Below are 10932 nucleotides of genomic sequence, written 5' to 3'. Positions count from 1 at the left end.
GCAATTTTTGCTTTCAACAATTCCCTTAAAGTTTGGTTTGTGTTCAGTTGTGCTCACATGCAGCAGTTCTCTTAAGTGGCTGACTATTAAAACGGATCAGTGCTTGGATTTCACATGTTTGAGTGTCAAGAAAACAGACTCACAAAGACAGGTCGAGGCAAATATTGAGATTCATTTAGGGCTGCACCTCTGATGTTGGTATATTTATCTTTTGGTACAGATTGCCAGAAAGTAAGGGTGTCCTTGTGTCTTCTGAACAGATTTCAATCTGTCATCCTCCAAAAGTTCTATTACTTCCATCTGGGATGTTGCTCCATCAGTTACAAAAGGGGGGCTTCAGACAATTGGCTTCATCACTAAAAGGTCTTTTCTGCCGCAAATCTTGGAATCTTTCCTCAAAACTGTTCCTTAAGATCTCTAATCAGGCTCACATATCTAGTTGTGCTCCACTTTAGGGGTTCTGCTGCATCATCTTTTGATCTGGCTGGAAGTTGTGACATGAGGGAAAGTGTGTCTGCTCTGCCTCAAGCATTTGTCTGTGAAACAACTGCAGTTTGTTCATGAACACAAATACAGTTTGCACTAGATCAGACAGCAACCAGAATTTTTCTTCTAAGTCCACATTTAGTTTATCCAAATGCAGCAGCATGTCTGCAAGAAATGCCAAGTCTAGAACCTATCCCGGGTCAGTAAGTTCAGGATGCATTCTGTGCTTCTCCTCTATAAACAATTTTACTGGAGCTCGAAAAAATGGGAATTAACTTTACCTCTTGAGAGCCATCAAACTGCACAGTGACATCGGCAGGGGAGTCATCTTCATCCAGTTCTTCAATTAGATTTTGAAATTGTCTGTCATTGAGTGCATTTGAAAGAATGAAATTCAGAATGTGCAAGACAGGTTTCATGACGTGATCAAATTTGAGATTTATATATATATCAGTTGCTCCCAATGAATAATAGCGAAATGTCCAAAATTCAGGAAAGCTCTTGTTAGACTTACAAAAGCCCTACTAACCCATTCATCGATCCCCGTGTGGGCGGAGCACCATCAGTTGCAATGGCAGTGAGCCTCTGTAAAGACAAGTGGCTTTTTGCAACTACCAACATCAACACCTCCTTTAGAGCTCATCCCCGACTTCTGTCCTTTAGTGACACGATATTGAGGAGTTCTTCCCTTAGAACACAGTCATCAGACAGAGTGTGGACAAATACCAATAATAAGGTTTATGCTGTGCATGGCATGATTAATCCAAAGCAATTCTCAAATACTGACACTGCTGAAGTTGCGAGTGCAGTTGTGATTCGATGTCACTGTTCAGGTTGGAGATTCTGCATTTCATTATGTGGTGTGAAAGCTGCAGACCAGACACTTTCTTCTGTAGATTCTTGTTCTCTGGTGACAGGATTAAAATCACATCAGTGAGGCATGTTTTTATAAGCTCTTCTTCAGAGTAGGGCTTTTTTGCATGGGCTATGTGCCAGCCCACATTATAGGAGGCTAACGTTACAGTCTGTGATCGGTTGGCACATCTGGTGAAGAACTGGGCTTCTACAGCTGTTTGTTTGTTTTTTCAAAGTTTTCAGTTTTAAAGGTGCACAGTTCAGAACCTCATGGGAATTCTTGATTAATATGTGCATGGCTAGAAGCGAAATGACGCTGCAAGTTTGAAGATTTGAACTGAGACACACACGTCTGGCAAAGAAGACACATAGCCTTATGATTACTTTCAACAAAAAAGTACTTGTTCTCCCATTTCTGTTGGAATCCTCAATTTTCATCTGTGTATTTTCTTTCCTGTTTGCACTTGCCTTCCATTGTTAGATAGTGTAAGAAAAATTTTGATTAAAAATTTCCCCACCAGCTAGTCACTGTGTCCTTTATTCAAGGAGACACTGTTGCTGGTCAGGGGTGCTGGACCTCTGGCTCTGTCTCAGGCCCTGCCCCCTACTCCACCCCTTTTCCCAAGTCACCATCACCTCTTCCCGCCCCCTCGCCTGAGTGAGCCATGTCCTCGCTTCCCCTTGAGCCTCCTGTGTGTCGCAGAACAGCTGATCGCAGTGGGCAGGAAGCACTGGGAGAAGGGAGGGGTGAGGCTGCACACCGCATCCTTGCTCCTCCCCCCCCAGTGCCTCCTCAATGCTGTGAAACAGTTGATTGCAGTGGGCAAGAGCATGGGGGAGGGAGGAGGAGGCTCTGATCAACGGGGCTGCCAGTGGGTGGGAGGGGCTGAGGGAGGGAAAATGGCCTGATTGGGATGCCAGTTGGTGCTGGGCAACCACAATTTTTCCCCCAGAGTCAGCTCCTAGCAGGAGCCACATATTATCTTCTGAAGAGCCGCATGTGGCTCCAGAGCCACAGGTTGTCCATCCCTGACCTGTAGAATGGACCCAAGGAAAAGACCAAGGGGTTATACCTATTGAGTAAGCTTGCCCTGACCTTGGTATTTTCAGTGAGGACTGCCCCAGGCACATGGGTCACACTAAGTACTGAAGTTCAACTAATAGAATGTTTTTTTAATGACAAAGTCTTACAAAATCAATGGAACTCCTTTGTTTTCTTTCATCTGAGTAGGGTTTCCAGTTTCCAAACCTCATATAATTTCCCAGCTGGAACAAGTGGAAGAGCCATGGGTCCCAGGTATCCATGGTTCAGAGGAAAGAAAGATCCCAAGAAATCCCTGCACAGGTGAGGAAACATTAAACCAACTGAGAATCTGTAAGTGCTTGAAGGAAACATCTGGGATGCCCTAGAAAGCCTTTGGGAGGTCTCTCGGTTCATTATTGTCCCTAGCAGGGGGTCGCATCCTCAGGGTAAATATAGCTTATGGCTTCCTGTAGATCCTAGCAGACACCAGACAGGAGCTTCCTCCCTTCCCCCTGCAAATTTGGATGGGATGTGAAGGCTGAATTGATCCTCTCCTCTCTCCTATTTGGGGGAGGAGTTGCGGGGAGTTCAGTTCCTGAATTTTGACGTCTCTCCAACACTTTTTTTTTTGGTCTTCCCCTTTCCATCCCCGTTTGAGGTTTCTGTTTGTATCACAGCAGGTGATGTAATGGTATGTGAAAATGATTAGAATCTCAGCAGGAAGATGCTGAGCATGTGGATAAATATGGAGCATTATCACAAAGATCTAAAAGGAATGTGTCCAGGAGTCATGAGCAGGGAAAATCCTGTGAGAGTCAGCACAGACCAGAGAGAGAGCTGGGAAGCCACTCAGAGGAGAAAGTGGGTAAATATATTTACCCTCAGGGAACTCAGAAGAACCTCAAGGAAACCACAACCCAGCAGGAAATCCTCATGGGAAAGAGAAAAAATACATGCACTGACGGTGGGAAAAACATAAGTGACTACTCACCCCTTTTAAAGCATCATAGAATCCACACAGGGAAGAAGCCCTATGAATGCAGTGAGTGTGGAAAAAAGTTCACTGACAGATCAGGCCTTGCTCAACATCAGAGAATCCACACAGGGGAGAAGTCCTATGAATGCAGTGAGTGTGGGAAAACCTTCAGTCAGTGCTCAAACCTTGTTAGTCATCAGAGAATCCACACAGGGAGAGGCCCTATGAATGCAGTGAGTGTGCAAAAACCTTCTCTTGCCACTCAGCCCATGTTAGGCATCAGAGAATCTGCAAAGGAGATCAACACCATAAAAGCCTCTAGGTCTATCAAAACTTCTTTTTTTCATTAATACTTTGGCTGATTCCCAAACAGTAACTTTTAAAGCTGTTTGAACTGTTTGCAGCACCGTTATCCCTCAGCTTGACCAGATGAGTGGCCTATTTTGGCCTTTTATAGTTCGCCCTGTTTTGAGGTGGACCCATTTGTTCTTTCTATCAATTCCATTGTCCCATGAGTAATTCGCATGTGCCCTTCCTATCCAGAACCAGGGAACATCACATTTACACCATTCCTCCTATTGCAAAGTTATTGTTAGTCACCAGTGATTCAGATTGTATCATTCCCAGTTGTTCTCATGTTGCTCTGGGTTGTGCTGAAGAACAGTTATTTTGGGAACTTTTCAAATTATATTTAAATGAAGAGGAGCAGGGGCAGGAAAAGAAGTGTCATTTCAGCCTCTCTGACACTGGAAGGGGATGGGATGACTCAGATTCCCTCCTTCCCTATCACTCTAGAACTGTTAGCTCCTGTCTAAGCCATACAGAGTTAATCTTTGTCATATTCTATCCCTCCACTTCTCAGAGTGTCATGTGAGGAAGAGTTCTCAGCTGTCTGTGCTTGGAGATTGCTTTGAGTTCTTTAAACCCATATTAGAGTCGCTATGATGGGAGATGAAAGTGTCAGAGACCTGGAAGGGGAATTCAAATGGATTACAAAGGCAGTGTGATCATTGGGAGTTTAAATCCTATTTTCCATCTATTGGTAAAGCCACTTCTGGCAAGGTGACTGTTTTGTCCCCCATTATGGGGATGCAAAGATACTAAACATTTTATAAATAACATAACTGACTAGTGAAACAGTGCTGAGTGAAGCAGACTTGAATGGATCAAAGCAGACTAGAGAGGGATGGGATAGCTCAGTCCTTTGAGCATTATTCTGCCAAACACAGGTTTGCAGGTTCAGTTTTTGAGAGGGCCATTTAGGGATCTGGGGCCAAAAAATCCAAAAACCTTGGGGCTTGGCCCTGCTTTGAGCAGAGGGGTTGGACTAGATGACCTCATGAAGTCCCTTTCTATCCTGATATTCTATGATTCTATGAATACAGTGGGAGAATCTCTTGTCCTGATTCTGAATAATCAGATGTAACCTGCTCCAGAATTTCACTTGACACTTTCATTGTCATATATTCTGTCACTCCTCTGATGTGGGTTTCTCTCTTTCCTGAAGGCTGTTTGGTCACCCAGTTGGATATTAGTTCAGTTTAAAAGAATGTAGCTCAGATTTATTGGAGAATTTAAGACAAATGACCATTTACTAAAGTCCTCATTTCTCACTTCAGCTTTGCTTTTTCCCCACCCCTCCATGATGAGATGGAGAAAGTGCAAGTGCAGTTCTGTCAACAGGAGAGAACTCTCCAATTTACTAGACATGTTAACAAACAGCAGTGATTTAAAATCTCCACTCAGAAATGGTGAACAGCAGCAGAACCCCAGCTAACTGAGGGAAGTGCATATAATCACAGTGTAGTTCAATTATTTAAGGTAATATTGTCTCAGATGATCTGAGGAGAGAATTCCAGGGTAAGTCATTTTGAACTAGGCAAAATGCCTGTGTTTGGTTCCCAAAACATTTGTAACCCAGGCCCTACAGAAGATCTCTCCTAGCTAATCCTATGGTATGGGAAATGCTGCCCTGCATGACACAGATATTGAGGAAATAGAAGTGGGGTTTTTGTTGAATTTATCTTTTGTAGGTGCAAAAATGCATATAAAATGAAATCAGTGTTGAAAATGTAATAACTTCAGAAAAACAGCTATTCTTGAATAAAAACTCCAGCTCTGGTAAATCACAGACATTCTGATCCAGCCCTGTATCCAGTCCTTTGCATGGACCTGTGCCAAGGAATTAAAAAAAAACTGGGCATGTTTTGGGAAGCCATTCCTCACTAACACTGCTGAGATTTGGAGTGCATTTGTAAAGGATTCTACTTCAGAGAAATGTAAATTTACCCTAACCAAGGCCAAGAATTTGGAAAGAACTGGGGTGGAAAGAGTCCACACCCATTTCCTGGTTTCCACCACAGTAAAGGAAGCTATGATGACCAATGACCAAAGGAAAATTGTTTGTACAACTTCACTTCCTAGTTCAGTGTCACTGATTACACTTCCACAGTATGCCAGGGTTAGATTGAGTTCATTCATCCTTCACCGTTTGGATCCCAAAACAGAGTGCTTCATAGGACATTGCTTCCCCGTGGATCCCAAACTGGCTGCCTGATTGGGAAACAAGGACTTTCAGGCTGCAGAAACGATGTTAACCAATGAGGCAACGAATTTGTCAGGCTCCAATTTCAGACTTCTGGATACTCACATGTTGAGTCCTGATTCTATGATTTTTGTGTCTGATGCTGTGGCTACATAATAAAGCTGATGTTGGCACAAATGTACCAATATAGCTGCGCTACTGTAGCAGTGCTATTATAGACGCTCTAAGCCAATGAGAGAGATCTCTCCTGTCTGACTTGATTAGTCCAGCCCCCGCAAGCGGCGGTGGCTATTTTGGCAGGAGAAGCTCTGCTGCTGATGTAGCACTATCTACACAGGGTTAAGGCTGTGTAACTATGTTGTTCAGTGGTGTGGATTTTTCACTCCTCTGAGCAATATAGTTATTCCAATAAATGTCTTTAGTGTAGACCAGACGTTTAGTTTTCTTTTGTTTTTGGTGCATTTACCTTCTCCCACTTTGAAAGATTAAAAAGTGTGACAAGAGAGGTATTTTTCCTCATAACGCAAACATTCTGACATAGGAGAGCCCTTCCTCCAACACACATGGCAGAAGATCCTGAGATATATGAACTCACAGAAGTGGTTCGGACCTGTGCTGGGACAAACCACAGCTCGAGCCAAGGTTCAGTTGTTGGCAATGGAGATTAAAAGAAAACTATCATATATTAAAAGAATTTTTGATCTTTGAATATGTTATTGTTACCAATTAAAATGAAATAATAGGTGAAGTTATTGGTTAAAGAGTAAGAGACTAACTATGTGATGATCTGAATTATTTTGGAAAACTGAAAGTTTACTTGTTTTTGTTTTGTCTGTCATACAGAAAATGATGGCTAATCTTGAAAAGTTAATTTGATTTAATCTATCCCATGTAGTGTAAGGAGTTCTGGTCAAAAACCTCACTCCAAAGGTTGGGATGAGAGAATGTGTGTGAGAAAGAGTGTATAAGAGAATATTGGCCCAGTATAAATTTTAATTGTTTTGTATTTCAAATAGAACTTATTTTGCTTAATTTCAAAGTCAATTTCTATTAAAAGGAAAACTACTTGAGGAGACAGGTTGTATAACTTTTTACCCACTTACACTGTAAGAGTCACTGACTTTCCCACTTCTCTAATTTGCAAAGGAAAGGCCTGACATCTGTCACTGGATGTGTCTAGCAGGTAGGAAAGCTGCAGTTGTCAACCATCAATCCGAAGGAAAAGGCTGAAGTCCATTGCCTTTCAGGTCAATAAGCCAGCTAAAGGCTGGTCTGTGTTGAAAAGCTGTGTTGGCAGAGCCACATCTCTCAGGGGTGTGAAAAGTCCTCTCCACTGAGAGAAGTAGTTAATGTGACCTGAGCCCCAGTGTAGACAGTGTCATCTTGTCAGAAGAATATTTCCAGTGTTTGAAATGTGGACATAGCCTTAGACAGATTGATCCCCTCTGGGAAGCGAGTCATGACATCAATTCCAATTTTGATTCATCTCCCTGTATGTGAGAAAGTTACTAGTATGGAGGGCTGAACCACTGTCTGATCACCTGGTTTCTCAACGGTAGCTACAGCTCTTAGTGCCCATCAATCCAAAGACTGAGAGAAATGGAGAGTTCCAACCATTGTCATTTTAGTATCTTATTGTTCCTGTCTCTGTTTTTTGTGTTGGCCTTTCTGTTATATCAGGGTGTGACTGTATATTCCAGTGCATCCATGACAAAAGCTCATTGGTGCCAATTGGCAAAGAGGCCACTATTATTCACAGGTGACTCCTGTCTCAAGCTTGACAAACTCGCCACACCTAATACACTGATTTTATTGTATTTATCCAGGAAGCAGAGCAGTGAGATCTCTACTGAAAGCTTGTAAATTATTGTTACTCCTAATCACTGTGAGGGGTGTGTAAGAGTCATATTTAAGGAGTAATGTAAGTATATGGAAAATTATGCCCCTATGGTATTGTCGAGAAAGTGAGTCATCCCAATCATAGGTCTTGGTGGAGACGGCCCATTCATGTGGGAGGGAATTGTCATCCATACCTTGCTAACCAGCTTTGTAATGTATTGCTCCATTATCAACCTTTGCACCAACCCAGAAAAGCCAGTGGAAAAGCATCAAAAACAAACTATAGACCCTGTGGAAGTGAAAAGGATGGTATGATAATGCGGAGATCGTCCTTTCTGTGAATAAAGACAAAAGACTGATTCAGTTTAAAACAGGGTGGAGAAAAACACTCTGGGTCCATTCACCAAGGAGATCCCTAATGACCAGTGGGTTTCATGAAAGGCAGGGCCCTGGCTCCCAGGCACTAGCAATCATTGCAATAGAGTGACATGTGAGGTGAGAATCTACTTAGATAAGAAAGGTAACTGTTAAAAAGTGTAGGTTGCATTTTGTGATTTTGTTTTGTTGGTAATGGTTGGTTTCCATCACTCACATTTGTTTCTGTTAAATCTCTATCCCTTGTTAAATACATTTCTGTTTCTTTGATGACTGCACTCAAGTGCTCTGTGCGATACAGGAGCAGTGATCTACAGTAAAACTGGTTACCTGGGACATACCGTTGCTTCAGGAAGGGAGGATCTGGGATTTCTCTGGGTATCTGCTGATTGGGTCTGGACCCCAGATGGGGACACATTGAAGGAACAAGGGGTTAGGGTGCCTCTATTGTCAACTGGCTGGGCTGCTGTAGCCCAGAGGAGGGTGCTTGAGTGGATGAAGGCTGCTGTAGCCTGACAGGATGGGTGAGTTTGGTTGCTAACATCCAGCTGCCAAATGCAAAAGTCCATTTTAGTAGTGGCAGGTGGCAACAAGGAAACTCACAGCCCTCAGCACCTTGAGAATGGTCATAGTGTGCTTCTATGTTGATACACCTGTCAAATTCACACCAGGAAGGCATCCTATAGTGTCTCTCCCTGAATCACAATAGCCCTAAACTTTCGCCTATAAAAGAGTACAGAGACCTGCACTTAGGATGGAGGAATCCCATGCACTGCTACAATTTGCAGACCGACTGGCTAAGCGGCAGTTCTTCAGAAAAGGACCTGGGGACTACACTGGATGAGAAGCTGGAAGAATACCAAGATGAGAGCAGCCCTCACAGTGGAGAAGCGAGTGGCGATAGCCCTCTGGAAGCTTGCAATGCCAGACAGCTATCGGTCTGTCGGGAATCAGTTTGGAGTGGGCAGGTCACTTGCTGGAAGATTCTCTGCACCTTGAAGTCTTTAAATCATGATTTGAGGACTTCAGTGGCTCAGACACAGGTTTGATTCAGGAGTGGGAGGGTGAGATTCTGTGGCCTGCATTGTGCAGGAGGTCAGACTAGATTATTATAATGGTCCCTTCTGACCTTGGTCTATGAAATCTATGAGTCAACAGCATGTGCTTGTTGCCAAGATGGCTAATGGCATATTGGGCTGCATGAGTAGGAGCGTTGCCAGCAGATCAAGGGAAGTGATTATTCCCCTCTATTTGGCACTGGTGAGGTCACATGTGGAGTACTGCATTGAGTTTTGGGCCCTCGACTATAGAAAGGATGTGGACAAATTAGAGAGAGTCCAGTGGAGGGCAATGACAATGATTAAGGGACTGGGGCACATGGCTTAGGAGGAGAGGCTAAGGGAACTGGGGTTATTTAGTCTGCAGAAGAGAAGAGTGAGGTGGGATTTGATAGCAGATTTCAACTGCCTGAAGGGGGTTCCAAAGAGGATGTTCTCAGTGCTGGCAGATGACAGAACAAGGAGCAATGGTCTCAAGCTGCAGTGGGGGAGGACTGAATTAACTCCGCTCACCTGGGTTAGAAACATTTTTCTTTCGAGTAGATAGTGGGAAATGGGACATTAATTCAGACTGAAGAGGCTTCATGAGGAGACTAGGAGACAATGCAGGCAGAAGCCCAGCAGCAGAGTGGGAGCTATCCAGTGTATTGCACTGAGTGTAGCATGTATGATTACCTGCCCTGTGGGCGGGTGGGGTATGTGTGCAGTCAGTGCAAGGACCTCCTGGCCCTCAGAGACCATGTACGGACTTTGGAGGCCAGGGTGGCAGAACTGGAGGAGCTAAGAGAGGCAGAGAGGTATCTTGATGAGGCTTTGTGGGACACTGCAAAATTGTCCCACCTCCGCTCAGACAGCCCCTGCACTGTTGAGAAGGAAGAAAGGCCCAGGGAAGCAGAGCAGTCAATGGGAGCAGAGGCAAACCTTCCCATAATTGGGACCCTCCTTCCAGATGGTGCTGGGGTTGCCTCTTGCACTGAGGTTACCTCACCGGGGAAGGAATTCCAGTTGCTAGGAAAAGGCAGGTGTTAGTAATGGAAGATTCGATCATTAGAAATGTAGATAGCTGGGTTTGTGATGACTGGGAGAACCGTATGGTGACTTGCCTGCCTGGTGCAAAGGTTGCGGATCTCTCGAGGCATCTAGACAGACTTATGTGTAGTGCTGGGGAGGAGCCAGTGGTCATGGTACATGTAGGTACCAATGACATAGGGAAGGGTAGGAGAGATGTCCTGGAAGCCAAATTTAGGCTACTAGGTAAGAGACTGAAATCCAGGACCTCTAAGTGGCATTCTCAGAAATGTTTCCAGTTCCACACGCAGGGCCAGGTAGGCAGGCAGAACTTCAGAGTCTCAATGTGTGGATGAGACGATGGTGTAGGAAGGAGGGGTTTACGTTCATTAGGAACTGGGGAATCTTCTGGGATGAGGGGAGCCTATACAGGAGAGATGGGCTCCACCTAAACCAAAGTGGAACCAGACTGTTGGCACTAAACATTAAAAAGGTTGTACAGCAGTTTTTAAACTAGGAGATTGGGGAAAGTCGACTGCCGCAGAGGAGCATGTGGATCGGACACAGACTTCTCTTAGGGAAGAGTCTGATGGTAGAGAATCTCCAGGTTATAGTCAGGAACAGAGGATGGAAGAGGATAATGTAAGGGCCGGATCAGATGATAAACAGTCACATAAAAAAGAATCTGGCACATCAGAAAAGGGCAGACAAATAAACAGGGACAAGTTTTAAAAGTGCTTGTACACAAATGCTAGAAGTCTAAATA

This window comes from Gopherus flavomarginatus, chromosome 1 (genome assembly GCF_025201925.1).
Source record: "Gopherus flavomarginatus isolate rGopFla2 chromosome 1, rGopFla2.mat.asm, whole genome shotgun sequence".
NCBI lineage: Eukaryota > Metazoa > Chordata > Testudines > Testudinidae > Gopherus > Gopherus flavomarginatus.
This window is presented reverse-complemented; position numbering follows the sequence as displayed.